At 40.3% G+C, this 11,088-nt stretch overlaps 1 pseudogene; it reads right to left on the bottom strand.

Moving 5' to 3' along the window:
* Positions 1-2,542: 2,542 nt before the first annotated feature.
* LOC150006390 (mitochondrial import inner membrane translocase subunit TIM44 pseudogene) lies at positions 2,543-4,211 on the bottom strand (annotated as a pseudogene).
* Between the last annotated feature and the right edge of the window lie 6,877 nt (positions 4,212-11,088).

Here is an 11,088-nt window from a genome sequence, read left to right as displayed (position 1 = left end):
AGTCAAAGCAGCTCTACCTAATACATAGAAACAAACACAGGGAGGCTGCCAAAAATGAGGAGACAAAGAAATATGGCTCAAATGAAAGAACAGAACAAAACTCCAGAAAAAGAACTAAATGAAATGGAAATAAACAACTTATCAGTTGCATAGTTCAAAACACTGGTTATCAGGATGCTCCAGGAACTCATTGGGTACTCCAAGAGCATAAAAAGAAGACCTAGGCAAACACGAAGGTTGCATTAAGTGAAATAAAGAAAAATCTGCAGGATGAAGCTGAGAATCAAATCAATGATTTGGAGCACAAGGAAGGAAAAAACATTCAATCAGAATAGCAGGAACCAAAAAGAATTTTTTAAAATGAGGATAGAGTAAGGAGCCTCTAGGACATCTCCAAACATACCAACATAACAAATCATAGAGGTGTCAGAAGGAGAAGAGAAAGAGCAAGAAATTGAAAACTTATTTGAAACAGTAATAACTTTGCAGGCAAGAAAGGACTGGCAAGAAGTATTCAAAGTGATGAAAAGCAAGGACCTACAACCAAGATTACTCTCTCCAGCAAAGCTATCATTTAGAATGGAAGGACAGATAAAGTGCTTCTCAGTCAGAATAAAGCTAAAGGAGTTCATCATCACCAAGCCATTATTACATGAAATGCTAAAGGGAATTACATAAGAAAAAGAAGAAGATCAAAACAATGAATATTAAAATGGCAATAAATTCACAACTATCAACAATTGAATCCAAATAACAAACTAAGCAAACAAGGCAGAACAGGAACAATAACACAGATATAAAGATCATATGGAAGGTTATCAGCTGGGAGGGGGAAGGGGGAAATGGGGGGAAATGTGCAGGGATTAAGAAGCACAAATTGGTAGGTACAAAATAGACAGGAATGATAAGGACAGTATAGGTAATAGAGTAGCCAAAGAACTTATATGCATGACCCATGGTCATGAACTAAGCAGGGAGATTGCTGGAGGGAATGGGAGTATCTGGTGGAGGGGCAAAGTGGAAAATATTGGGACAAGTAATAGCATAATTAATAAAATATCTTTTTTTAAATTAAGGTCTTTTAACATATAGAACTATTTTTAAAGAATCTCATAAGATCGCCTAATTGTAAGGTAATCATTACACAAAATACATACATTTGCATATGCAATAAGTATAAATATGTGTATACACATGTGTTTATATATGAAATAAATGTATTTATGAGATATATTTATATAAATGTATATATATATATATAAAATAAAACATACCCAAATTCTCCAATGAGTGGGTTTTTTTAGGATGGACTAATTATGGAAGCAATTTATAAGCCCCGCAAAACACAGACAATTAGATTGCTTTAGCTCCTAAGAAGTCCCGAGGAGAAAAGAAAAGAAATTTCTACCTGATGTGACAAGAGGTGCTTTCTGGGAAATTCACATATGTAACTAGAACAAATTACTTCCTTGCCATCATAGAACTCTCGAGGCAGGGAACTAGGCTCACACTTGGATCAGCTCTGTGTCTGTAACACAGGTTACCTAAATAGCTGTGTGCTGGCTCTTCCTCCATGACTTTGATTTTTCTTGCTCTGGCTGGTTTCACCAGCACTTCCATATAACCTGTAAGAGTCAGTAAAACATGAAATAAAGCTGGAATTCTTTTAAGATCTCTTTTAATTTACTTGTCCTTTCTCCTTTTGGTTTTTGTGTTTGCTATAGTGTTTCAGTATCTATGGAAAGAAAAAAAATAGGTACAACAGCTGTCATAATTGCAAGTGGAGAAGGTTCTTGGAAGGATGTTAAGTCCACAGCACTATCAAGGGCAAACAGACAATTGGACTTTATGTCAAAACTCACTGATATCTTATGAATTGTGAGGAAAGAAAAGACACGATGGGACAGCTTGGTTATAAACACAGTGGACTTGGAACAGAGTAAATAACCTCAAATTCTGTTCATGAAACTCCTTTAAGTTAGAAAGTGAGGGAGAAAAAGTGGAAACAGTTGGTGGGAAATTGAGTCCTTGAGTAGCTGAGCATAGGACAAGAGAGACCGCACACTCCCAGAGGAGACCAACAAAGGGTTTTGAACCTGGGGATCTAGACAAGTGTAATCTAGTGTCACCTAGAAAGGTGTCAGACAGCTAGAAGCAAGACATAATTAGTTGTTTCTTGGGAAATTTTTTTCATCAGAGTTTTAGGAATGTAAAGCTTGAAGTGAAATCAGATGGTTATAAGATAAAGTGGGATAGAAGAGAGAATGCAGAAAAAGTCAAAATCAAGACTTCGCTTAGTGCAGAATAGTATATGGTTGATGCCTACTTTTGGCTGCATAGTTATGCTTTACAATTATGTTGAAATAATTTTTATTATCTGTGTATCTTCATATATCTGATAGAAGTCTAATTTCAAAGCTACTTTTTTTTTTTTTTTTTTTTTTGCTTTATGCACTTTGGTGTTTTATTATCACTTCCAAATCTCAGGCATACATACAGGATAATAAGGGCACTATTCTTTTTTTTTTTAAATAGAGCTAAAACGGCTGGCTGATGTGGCCAGCGGGCCCCACCACCTCATCTCCAGAGACGTCTTAGCCTCTTGGCACTGTCTCACCTGTGTGCCTTGGTGACCTGCCTGCCACCAGCCCCTGAGCAGCACTGTAGGGAGCAGCCCTCCACAGTCCCTGGCCCCTCCCCATCCGGCTGGTTCTGCAGCCACCATGGCGGAGAGTGGACCAAGCCGACAGCCTTGCCCCCAGAGGTCCACTGCCACAGGTGGACATCAGTCCCATTCCGTGCAGCTGCCCTGTGATGACACAGGCCAGAGCCCCCGTCAAGGCTGCCGGGCTCAGAGGACTTGCTCTGTGCTGGAAGCAGAGATGTCCAGGAGCCGCCAGGCCGCATATGGGTTGAGCTCCTCCTGGTCGCGGCACAGGGCCCACACGTACAGCATGCGCAGCACCTTGTCCGGGTCGCCCTCGACCACCTCGCCTTTGGGGTTCTTGATCACCATCACCAGCTGTGCGTGGAAGGTGACGATCAGCACGGGCTCTGGCTCCATCATTTTGCCCATGGCCAAATCGACATTGTCAATGTCCAAGATACGGGAGTGGAACTGGAGGCCCAGCGCCTTGGCCTGCTGGATCGGGTGGGCCAGCTGGCTGTAGGTAGCTTCATAGCACCAGTCTTTGAGAATGTCAAGCTCTCCAGAAATCATGGCCTCCAGGATGTTGGGGATGATGTCATTCTCACACTGCCGCAGAAACTGCTCCTTGTCAAAGGCAGGGTCCACACGCAGGATCTCCGTGAGCACCTCCGACATCTCTGTCTTTGAGAACAAGCCCCCCAGCAAGTCTGTGATCTTGTCCGTCAGGGCTCGGGAGGCTCGGATGAACGAACGTGTTGTCACTCTCATCATACTTCATCTTCACCTCGAAGAATCGGCTGAACACCACATTGTTGTCCCTAAAGTCCTTCCACTGCTGGTACCACTTGGAGTCCTTGTGCAGCACAACCTTCAGGGCCTCCTCATTGGGCTCAAACACTTTCTCTTCCTTGAACTTCTCTCCAGCAAACTCCTTCCTTTTCCTGAGCCGTTCAGGCCTGCGGTAGGGCCCAGTCTGGCCCAGGACACTTTCGTCAATCTCCTTTTTCACCGACTCCACCCCCTGGGAGAGAGCTTTGAAGGCCCCACCCTTGGACATGGACTCAGCTGACTGCTTGGCGGTCTTGGCTGCTTCTTCCACACCCTCCTTGATTTTCCGGCCGAGGTCGCTTTTACTGACTTCGTCAAGACTCTCCTTCACAGTGCCAGTGATAGCCCCCAACTTCTTCTTGATCACCTCGCTTGTCCGCACGGTTTCGGATTCAATGGTTTTATATTTCTTTCTGGCTTCCTGGAGTGCATCTGACTCTTCCAACTTCCGAGCCTCATCTCAGAATTTTTTTATACTTTCTTTCATTTCTTTGTTTTTGGCTAATTCTTGCTTGATATTATCTAGCAAGCCCGAGAGAAAGCCTTTTCTGTTTCCAGAAGAATAGGATTTGGACAGGGGCAGCTCTCCATCTGGCCGGCGTATCTGATAGGTACCGCGGGGTAGGGGCACTAGGTTGTGGCTGGACAGAAACTGGACTCCACTGCCAAGGCATCTCCGCGGGCAACAACACCAGCCTCTCCGCAGCGCTGCCGCCGCCATATTGGAAGATCCCGTGTGCTCAAGGCTACTTTTAAGATGGCACAGTAGTTAATCCCAGGGTAGTCTGCTGTTGATTAATTATTCAAATTTCTGAAATTATTTCAATTATTTGGTGTATACCAAAAGGTATCATATACCCCACCTGGTGTATGCTTTTAGAATCATAATTTCCATTAGTTGGCACTGCTTACTCAATTTAACCATTTTTAGTAACGCCAAATCATACAAGCACCATCATTTTATCACATGAACAAACAGGCAACAATGAAAATAGAAAGAAATGCTTCCTGCCTATTTGTACACAGGTAAGGTAATAAGGTCTCTGAACTCAATGAGCTTATAATTCAATTGGAAAGATCAGACAGAAATACCTTATATAAATGTGAGTTAAATAAACCTTCAGAAATTATGTTTAAAAGATCATATGCAAAATGATATGGATAACTCCCTGCTAAAGAATATAAATCATGTTGTTCAAATTGCCCCCTTCTCTGATCATGTCACCACTCAAAAGGTTTGCTGCTATTTTTAACTCACAGAAGTGGGATTTATTTTTTATTTTTCCCCTGTAAATGGTTATATACATTATTCATGTCTGGGAAACACTGATGTCAGCTGGAATCACTGTGATTTGGAGGAGAGATCAATTTTTATAGTCAAGGAAAGCTTCACAAAGAAGTAGCTGAACTATCTTTGAAGAATGGCTAGAATATGGATATATACAGAAAAAGGATGAGTTTACTCTATGTAAAGAAAAGTAAGGGAGCAAGTGGTATTCTTAGTAGTACATGAGTAAAATAATTCTGACAGAATAAACTATAGAAAGATCACTTTATTAAAGAGAGTTTTAACATATGCCTGGGACATGAATGTGTCAATTTGCAGCTACTGAGCATATATAGCAAGGAACTTGGTAATCGGGTACTGGTTAGAGAGGCTTTACCTGACAGCAGGAGGCAGATGCCCAGCAATGCAGTTGTGGATAAGAGTGTCAGGAGTCTAATGCAAAAATCCAGGAATGGTAAAAGCTGAGGCAATAATTTCAGAAGGCATTGTGAAGGGAAAAACATCCAGAACTTAAGAACCAGTAGAAAGTGGGAAAATAAACATTGAACTCAATGCTTTATTACTTATGTAAGTATAGGGTCATTGCTTACAAGAATGTGGAAGTCAAGTTTTAGTAATAACCAAGACATTTGAGTGGCAAGGACCTCAAACAAGAAGGGCCGACCTCCATAACTGAAGGGAAGGATGGTGATACAAAAGGCCATGGCTGGATTAGGGTATGCCAGGCAGTGCCACCTGGAGACAGCTGCTGGCTGCCTGTAGAGATAAGGCCTGCCTATTTCATCCTGAGTTCAGATGGCAAATGTGACAGAAGTGTGTCTCAGAGTCCTGGACATGCAGTTTTGTTATTATTATTATAATGTTACAAATGATCTCAGGGCTGAGCACTGACATGGAACTCCCAGACTGGGGAAGCAAGCAGAGCAGCTGCAGAGGCGGGCTGCCATTCATACCAGAGGGACAAGCCATTGCCTGCTGTGGGAGCAGAACATTCAAAGATTCATCTTCAAACCAGGGTATTTCTCCCCAGAAAGCAGAGCTTGGGACCACATGACAAAAAGGGTGTATTTTTGTTTCATGCAAGGTTTGTCTAAGGCTCACTAGTGGCCAGTCTGATTGGGACAGAGATTCTGAAGGGATGATAAAAAGTGGCTCAAGAAGTCTGAACAATTGGTAAATACCATTGACTTTTAAACCACACAGGGACTGGGGCACTCACCACCCATGCAGCTGAAAATCTCCATATAACTTAAGTTGACCCATTGCATACACAGATTCCAAACCGCCAGTGCACCCTTGAACAATGCAAGTTTGAACTTTGCAGGTCAATTGAACAGCAAGAGTCAAGTGAAAACTAAGAGAAGGAGGTTAGGTCCACACATGTCCAGGCAGCAGCTGTTGTTCCAGGATGTTCATGCCCCAGCCTTGCGCTGAGTTTAGCAACAGGTTAGGAGCTTAATAGCAGCTGGGAGAACTGAGGTACAAGACATGCAGAGGTACCACTTCCCAAATAGCACAACTCTGTTTTGTTCCTCTCTTAGCAATGCCTATTGCCTTTTACTTTTTCTCTGAAGCAATTTTGTAGCCAATCTCCTGATCCTGTCTGCTTGACTTGGTATGTGAATTCCATCCTCCTTGACATGGGCCTTGTGGATCCTAAGGCAGAAGTTTTCCAGTGTCAATGCTGAAGTCTCATTCAAAAACACCAGGTGCAGTCCTTTCTTCCTTTTCTCTCCTCTTCCAGTCTTCCTTCCTTCTTCCCACAAATTTTCACTGAGGACCTGTTTTATACCTGGTCCTGTGCTCGAAACAGAACAGCCCAGTGTCTAGATCCGGAGGCTCAAATCCTAGCTTTTCTACTTATAAGCTGTGTGACCTTAAGGAAGTTATATAATGGCTCTGAAACTCAGTTTCCTCATCTGTAGAATGGGGGTATTAGTAGTGCACACTTTATGTGGCTTATAACACATATAGCACAATTACTATGAAGAGTTGCTGTCCAGAAAGTATCCAGTTATGTAATATGAAAAATAGAGATGTTTATTGAAGAAGATACAAGATACAAGAAACATTGTACACAAGACAATGATGCCTCAGTCCCCTTCAAAGTAGGCACCTTGGGACCTCACATGATTCTCCCAACTGCAGCATGGTGTTCCTTTTGCTCTGGTAGCAGAAGCCCCAAAACAAAATTTTTGATGACATGTTTCATGCCGAGGTCCTGTGTCAAAATCTCAGATGCAGTAGTTTTTGGAATCCCCAGATCAGCTTCTAGTTCTCATACTGTCAGTCACCGATCTTTGTTGATTGTAATCTGTACACATTCAATATTCTCAGGTGTTCTGCTTGTTGCAGGCCTTCCAGAATGTGGGGCACTTTCAACAGATTCTTGACTATCTTTGAAATGTCTGTGCCACGCTTTTATTTGCACTGTACTCCTCATATTGTCACTGAAAGCCTCATGAATCATCTGAATAGTTTTCATGGAGGAATGTTCAAGATTAATGCAAAATTTGATGCAGATCTGTTGCTCTACTTGCTCAGTCATTTTGCATGTGATGGCCACACAGTACACATGATCACTCAACTGCATCTACCGCCCCCACTGGCTAGTACAGTGAAGTCATCATTGTTCATGCATGTGCATTCCAGTCCACTCTCCTTGGCTGCCAGGTTACACTGATGGCATGCAAACTGTTCTGGTTATATTAACAATGGCTGGACTTTTTCCAGACAGACCTCATATAGTGACCCTATTAACATGTTTTTTAATTCTTCTGTGCATGCTTACATGTGCATATTTTTTTTAAATCATAGTGTTTTATTTCTTACCACGGTTTCCTCTAATATGGAATGAATGTTTTAAGTAGGAATTCATCAATATGTATATATATATACATATATATATATATATATATATATATTTGTAGCATTTCAGTATAAGGACACAACAGTCTCTTACTGTGGAGTTTTATTAGTTTTCTGAATAATTCAAATGCAAGCCTGTTTTCAGATATGTTCTAGTTAGCGGATTTTTGTTTCATTCTTTGAAAACTGTCAATCACAGAGTAGACATTTTAAATTTCATAAGACCCACATCAACTTTTTTCTTTTTATGGATTATGTTTTTTGTGTGGTATAGGAAAACTAATTATCAAATTATATCTCATGTAGATATTCTCCCATATTGCCCTAAATGATCAAAACTATAATTTTTATAGTTTTTCATTTTGTACTGAAGCCGATGAATAATTTTGAGTTTACTTGTGTCTAATGTACAGGGTCTATCTTTATTCATTTTTTTTTCATATGGTTTTCTATTTGTACCATCACCATTTGTTGATAATGACTGAAGACTACAAGATTCTTCTGTGTGGAAGTGCCCCTATACCTTTGACCAAGGGCAACTGTTTGTACCTGTTTAGGTCTATATGTGGACTCCCTATTGTGTTGCATTTACCTATACATCTATTTCTTCTACAATACCATACTCTCTTGATGATTGTAGTTTTGTAATTCATTTTCCATTGGGAAAGTGTGAAGCCCTAACTTATTTTTCAACAGTCTTGTCTACGCTACGCAAGGTTTAAAATTAGTTTTTTGATATCTATAAAATAACTTGGTGATGTTTTTATTGGTTTTTTACAGGATCTTTATAAACTTTTAATTTTATTTTATTCTTTAAAGGAAGAAATATCAGATTTCCATTTTTTAAATATTTTATTTATTTATTTTTAGAGAGAATGTAAAGGAGGGAAAAAGAGAGGATGAGAACCCTTAATCAGTGGCCTCTTGCACACCCACAATAGGGGGCCAGCCAGCAACTCAGGAACGTACCCAGACCAGAAATTGAACCTGTGCCTTTTTGCTTTGTGGGACAATACCCACCAACTGAGCCACACTGGTCAGGGCTTTATAAATCTTTTTAAAGAGCTGACTACTTGATAATATTTTGTCTTTTGATCACAAACAAGAAATATATCTCAATGGATTTATTTTCCTCACATTACTTTCAGAATTTTTTCATATATTTTGGTCGCCAGAGACCTGTAAATATTTTGTTTGTGAAGGGTGGGTAGAGAAACTGGTGAAGGAGGTAAAGGGGAATTCAGTCAATAATAGTGTTCTAAGTTTGCAAGGTGACAGGTGATTACTAGATTTGGTGTGGTGATCTCAATGAAAAGTATGTAAATATCGGATCACTATATTGTGCTTTTTAAATTAATGTAATATTGTATATCAACTATATGTAAATAAAATAAGTGAATTATTTTTTATTTTAAAAAAATCAGCCACAATTAGAACCCAACTATCAGATTTGAACTTCCTGCGATTTACCTCACTGCCATCAGGGGATGCATGGCCTGCCATTTCTGGAACCAGTAGAGTGCATGTGTGGTTACCTGCACAAGTCAGCGCAGGATCCACAGGAAGACAAGAACTTCCTTTCCTGGGGAGGAGGAGGTGCTGCCAGGGCTTCAGGACAACTTGAGGCCAGGTGCACCTGAGGAGAAGCCACCAGCCCAGCACCCCGTATTCTGAGGAGAAGGCTTTTCTGTGGCTTCTCCTATTTGTTCTAGTGAGTATAGAACCTTTATTGACAAAAGTTTTCTCTGGCTTTATACTTCACTTTGTCATGTAGTGTGTTGCTTTACTGATTGACTGGAGTTGTGATAAAATGGGTCTCTGAGATTTTATGCATTTCAGGCGGACAGCATTAGGATTCAGTATGCACACACACCACACAGTAATGCCAGTTACATTCATCACCGTGGAATCGATCCCCTTCACCCCTACTGCTCTTCTTTCAACCCCTTCCTCATAGAATATTTTAGCAAGAATTAATCTGCAAAACGATCCATTTATGAGGGTTTAAACATTGAATTCACAGCATCCTGTATTATTTCTTTTAGATTAAGGATTACGGGGAGAAACCACAATACACTTTTAGAGGCAAACACACACATATACGTTTATATATAGAGGAGAAGGTAAGATAAAAATTCTGAAACCCGCCTCTCCCCAGTAGTGCCACACATCAGCCTGAGGCAGAGGAAAAGGATAACACCCAATTCATTCTTTGTCTTATTTGTATTCTTAATTTTATTACAATTTTTTAATGAAAAATATTGAAAAATGCAAAAATATATTAAATACCACAACCTCATTTGATTTCAATGTTTTATTTATATCCAAATCAAAATTTACTATTTTTTAACATCCAGGCTTTAAGGAAAGTTAACTTATCTGTAATACTTGTAAGAACGGAGTCACTCAGAAAGCCATCAAGACACAGCGAGCAGGAAAAAAGAAGTTTATTGACGGAATTAGCAGGCTGGGAGGGAGCTGTGCCGCAACTGGCTCCGACTCTGAACTCCTAGGGAAGGAGGGGGTTGCTTTATAGGGGGAAGAAAAAAAGAACTATTGAATTTAGTCGCCGTTTGGTTATCTTGCAGCTGCAAGCCTGATGGGCCAATCAAGGCCAAAGGCAGCTCGGCTTGATGCACCCTGCTATCGTGGGAAACTCCTGGACACAAATATCATTATCTTTCAAGCAGCTACAGGCGGGCAGGGGGAGGGCATGGGAACTGAGGAGGCTGTCAATACTTTAGTATGCCCTTTTTTAGTTTATTTTGTTTTAATTCAGATAATTATTGTGTGTGACATATTCTCAGGAACTAGTAATAAATACTTTATTTAAAAATTACTTGCAGCTTACTAACATATTATTTGCTGGTCCTCTCAGTGAATCAATTTAAATAAAATACAATAAAATCAAAGGAACTTCCTAATTTGTAATGTAACTTTAGTAAGCAGAATTCATGAACAGGTTTAGAAAATGAAAACATCATGATGTATTTCTAAATTAACTTTATTTGGCTTACATTTGTTAATAACATGTAAATTTCAGGCATACACTTTACAGTACAACATCTACATACTTTATTATGTGTTCACCACCCGAAGTCTAGTTTCCATCTCTCACCATATATTTGATGCCCTTTATCCTCTTTGTCCTCCCCCCACACCCTCCTGCTTCTCTGATAATTGCCATTCTCTTGTTTTTTATCTATAAGTTTTTTTGTTTGTTCATTAATTTGTTAGTTTTTGCTTTCCACCCACCTGTGAGTGCAGTCATTGATAAGGTTCTTGCCCTTTTCAGTCTGACATGTTTTACTTAGCATGATGATAGGCAGGGGGAATGAAGGCAAAGGGCTAGTTTCTCAGAATAATTGGAAGAGGTTTTATGGCTAGTAAGTGGCAGAACCGGAGCTCTGTCTCAAAGCAGTCCTGAACTTCTCAGTGCTGTCTGGTGACCTTC

Source organism: Furipterus horrens, unplaced genomic scaffold (assembly GCF_987537825.1).
Source record: "Furipterus horrens unplaced genomic scaffold, mFurHor1.1.pri manual_scaffold_6, whole genome shotgun sequence".
NCBI lineage: Eukaryota > Metazoa > Chordata > Mammalia > Chiroptera > Furipteridae > Furipterus > Furipterus horrens.
The sequence above is the reverse complement of the archived record's forward strand: the minus strand, read 5'-3'. Positions and strand labels throughout refer to the sequence as shown.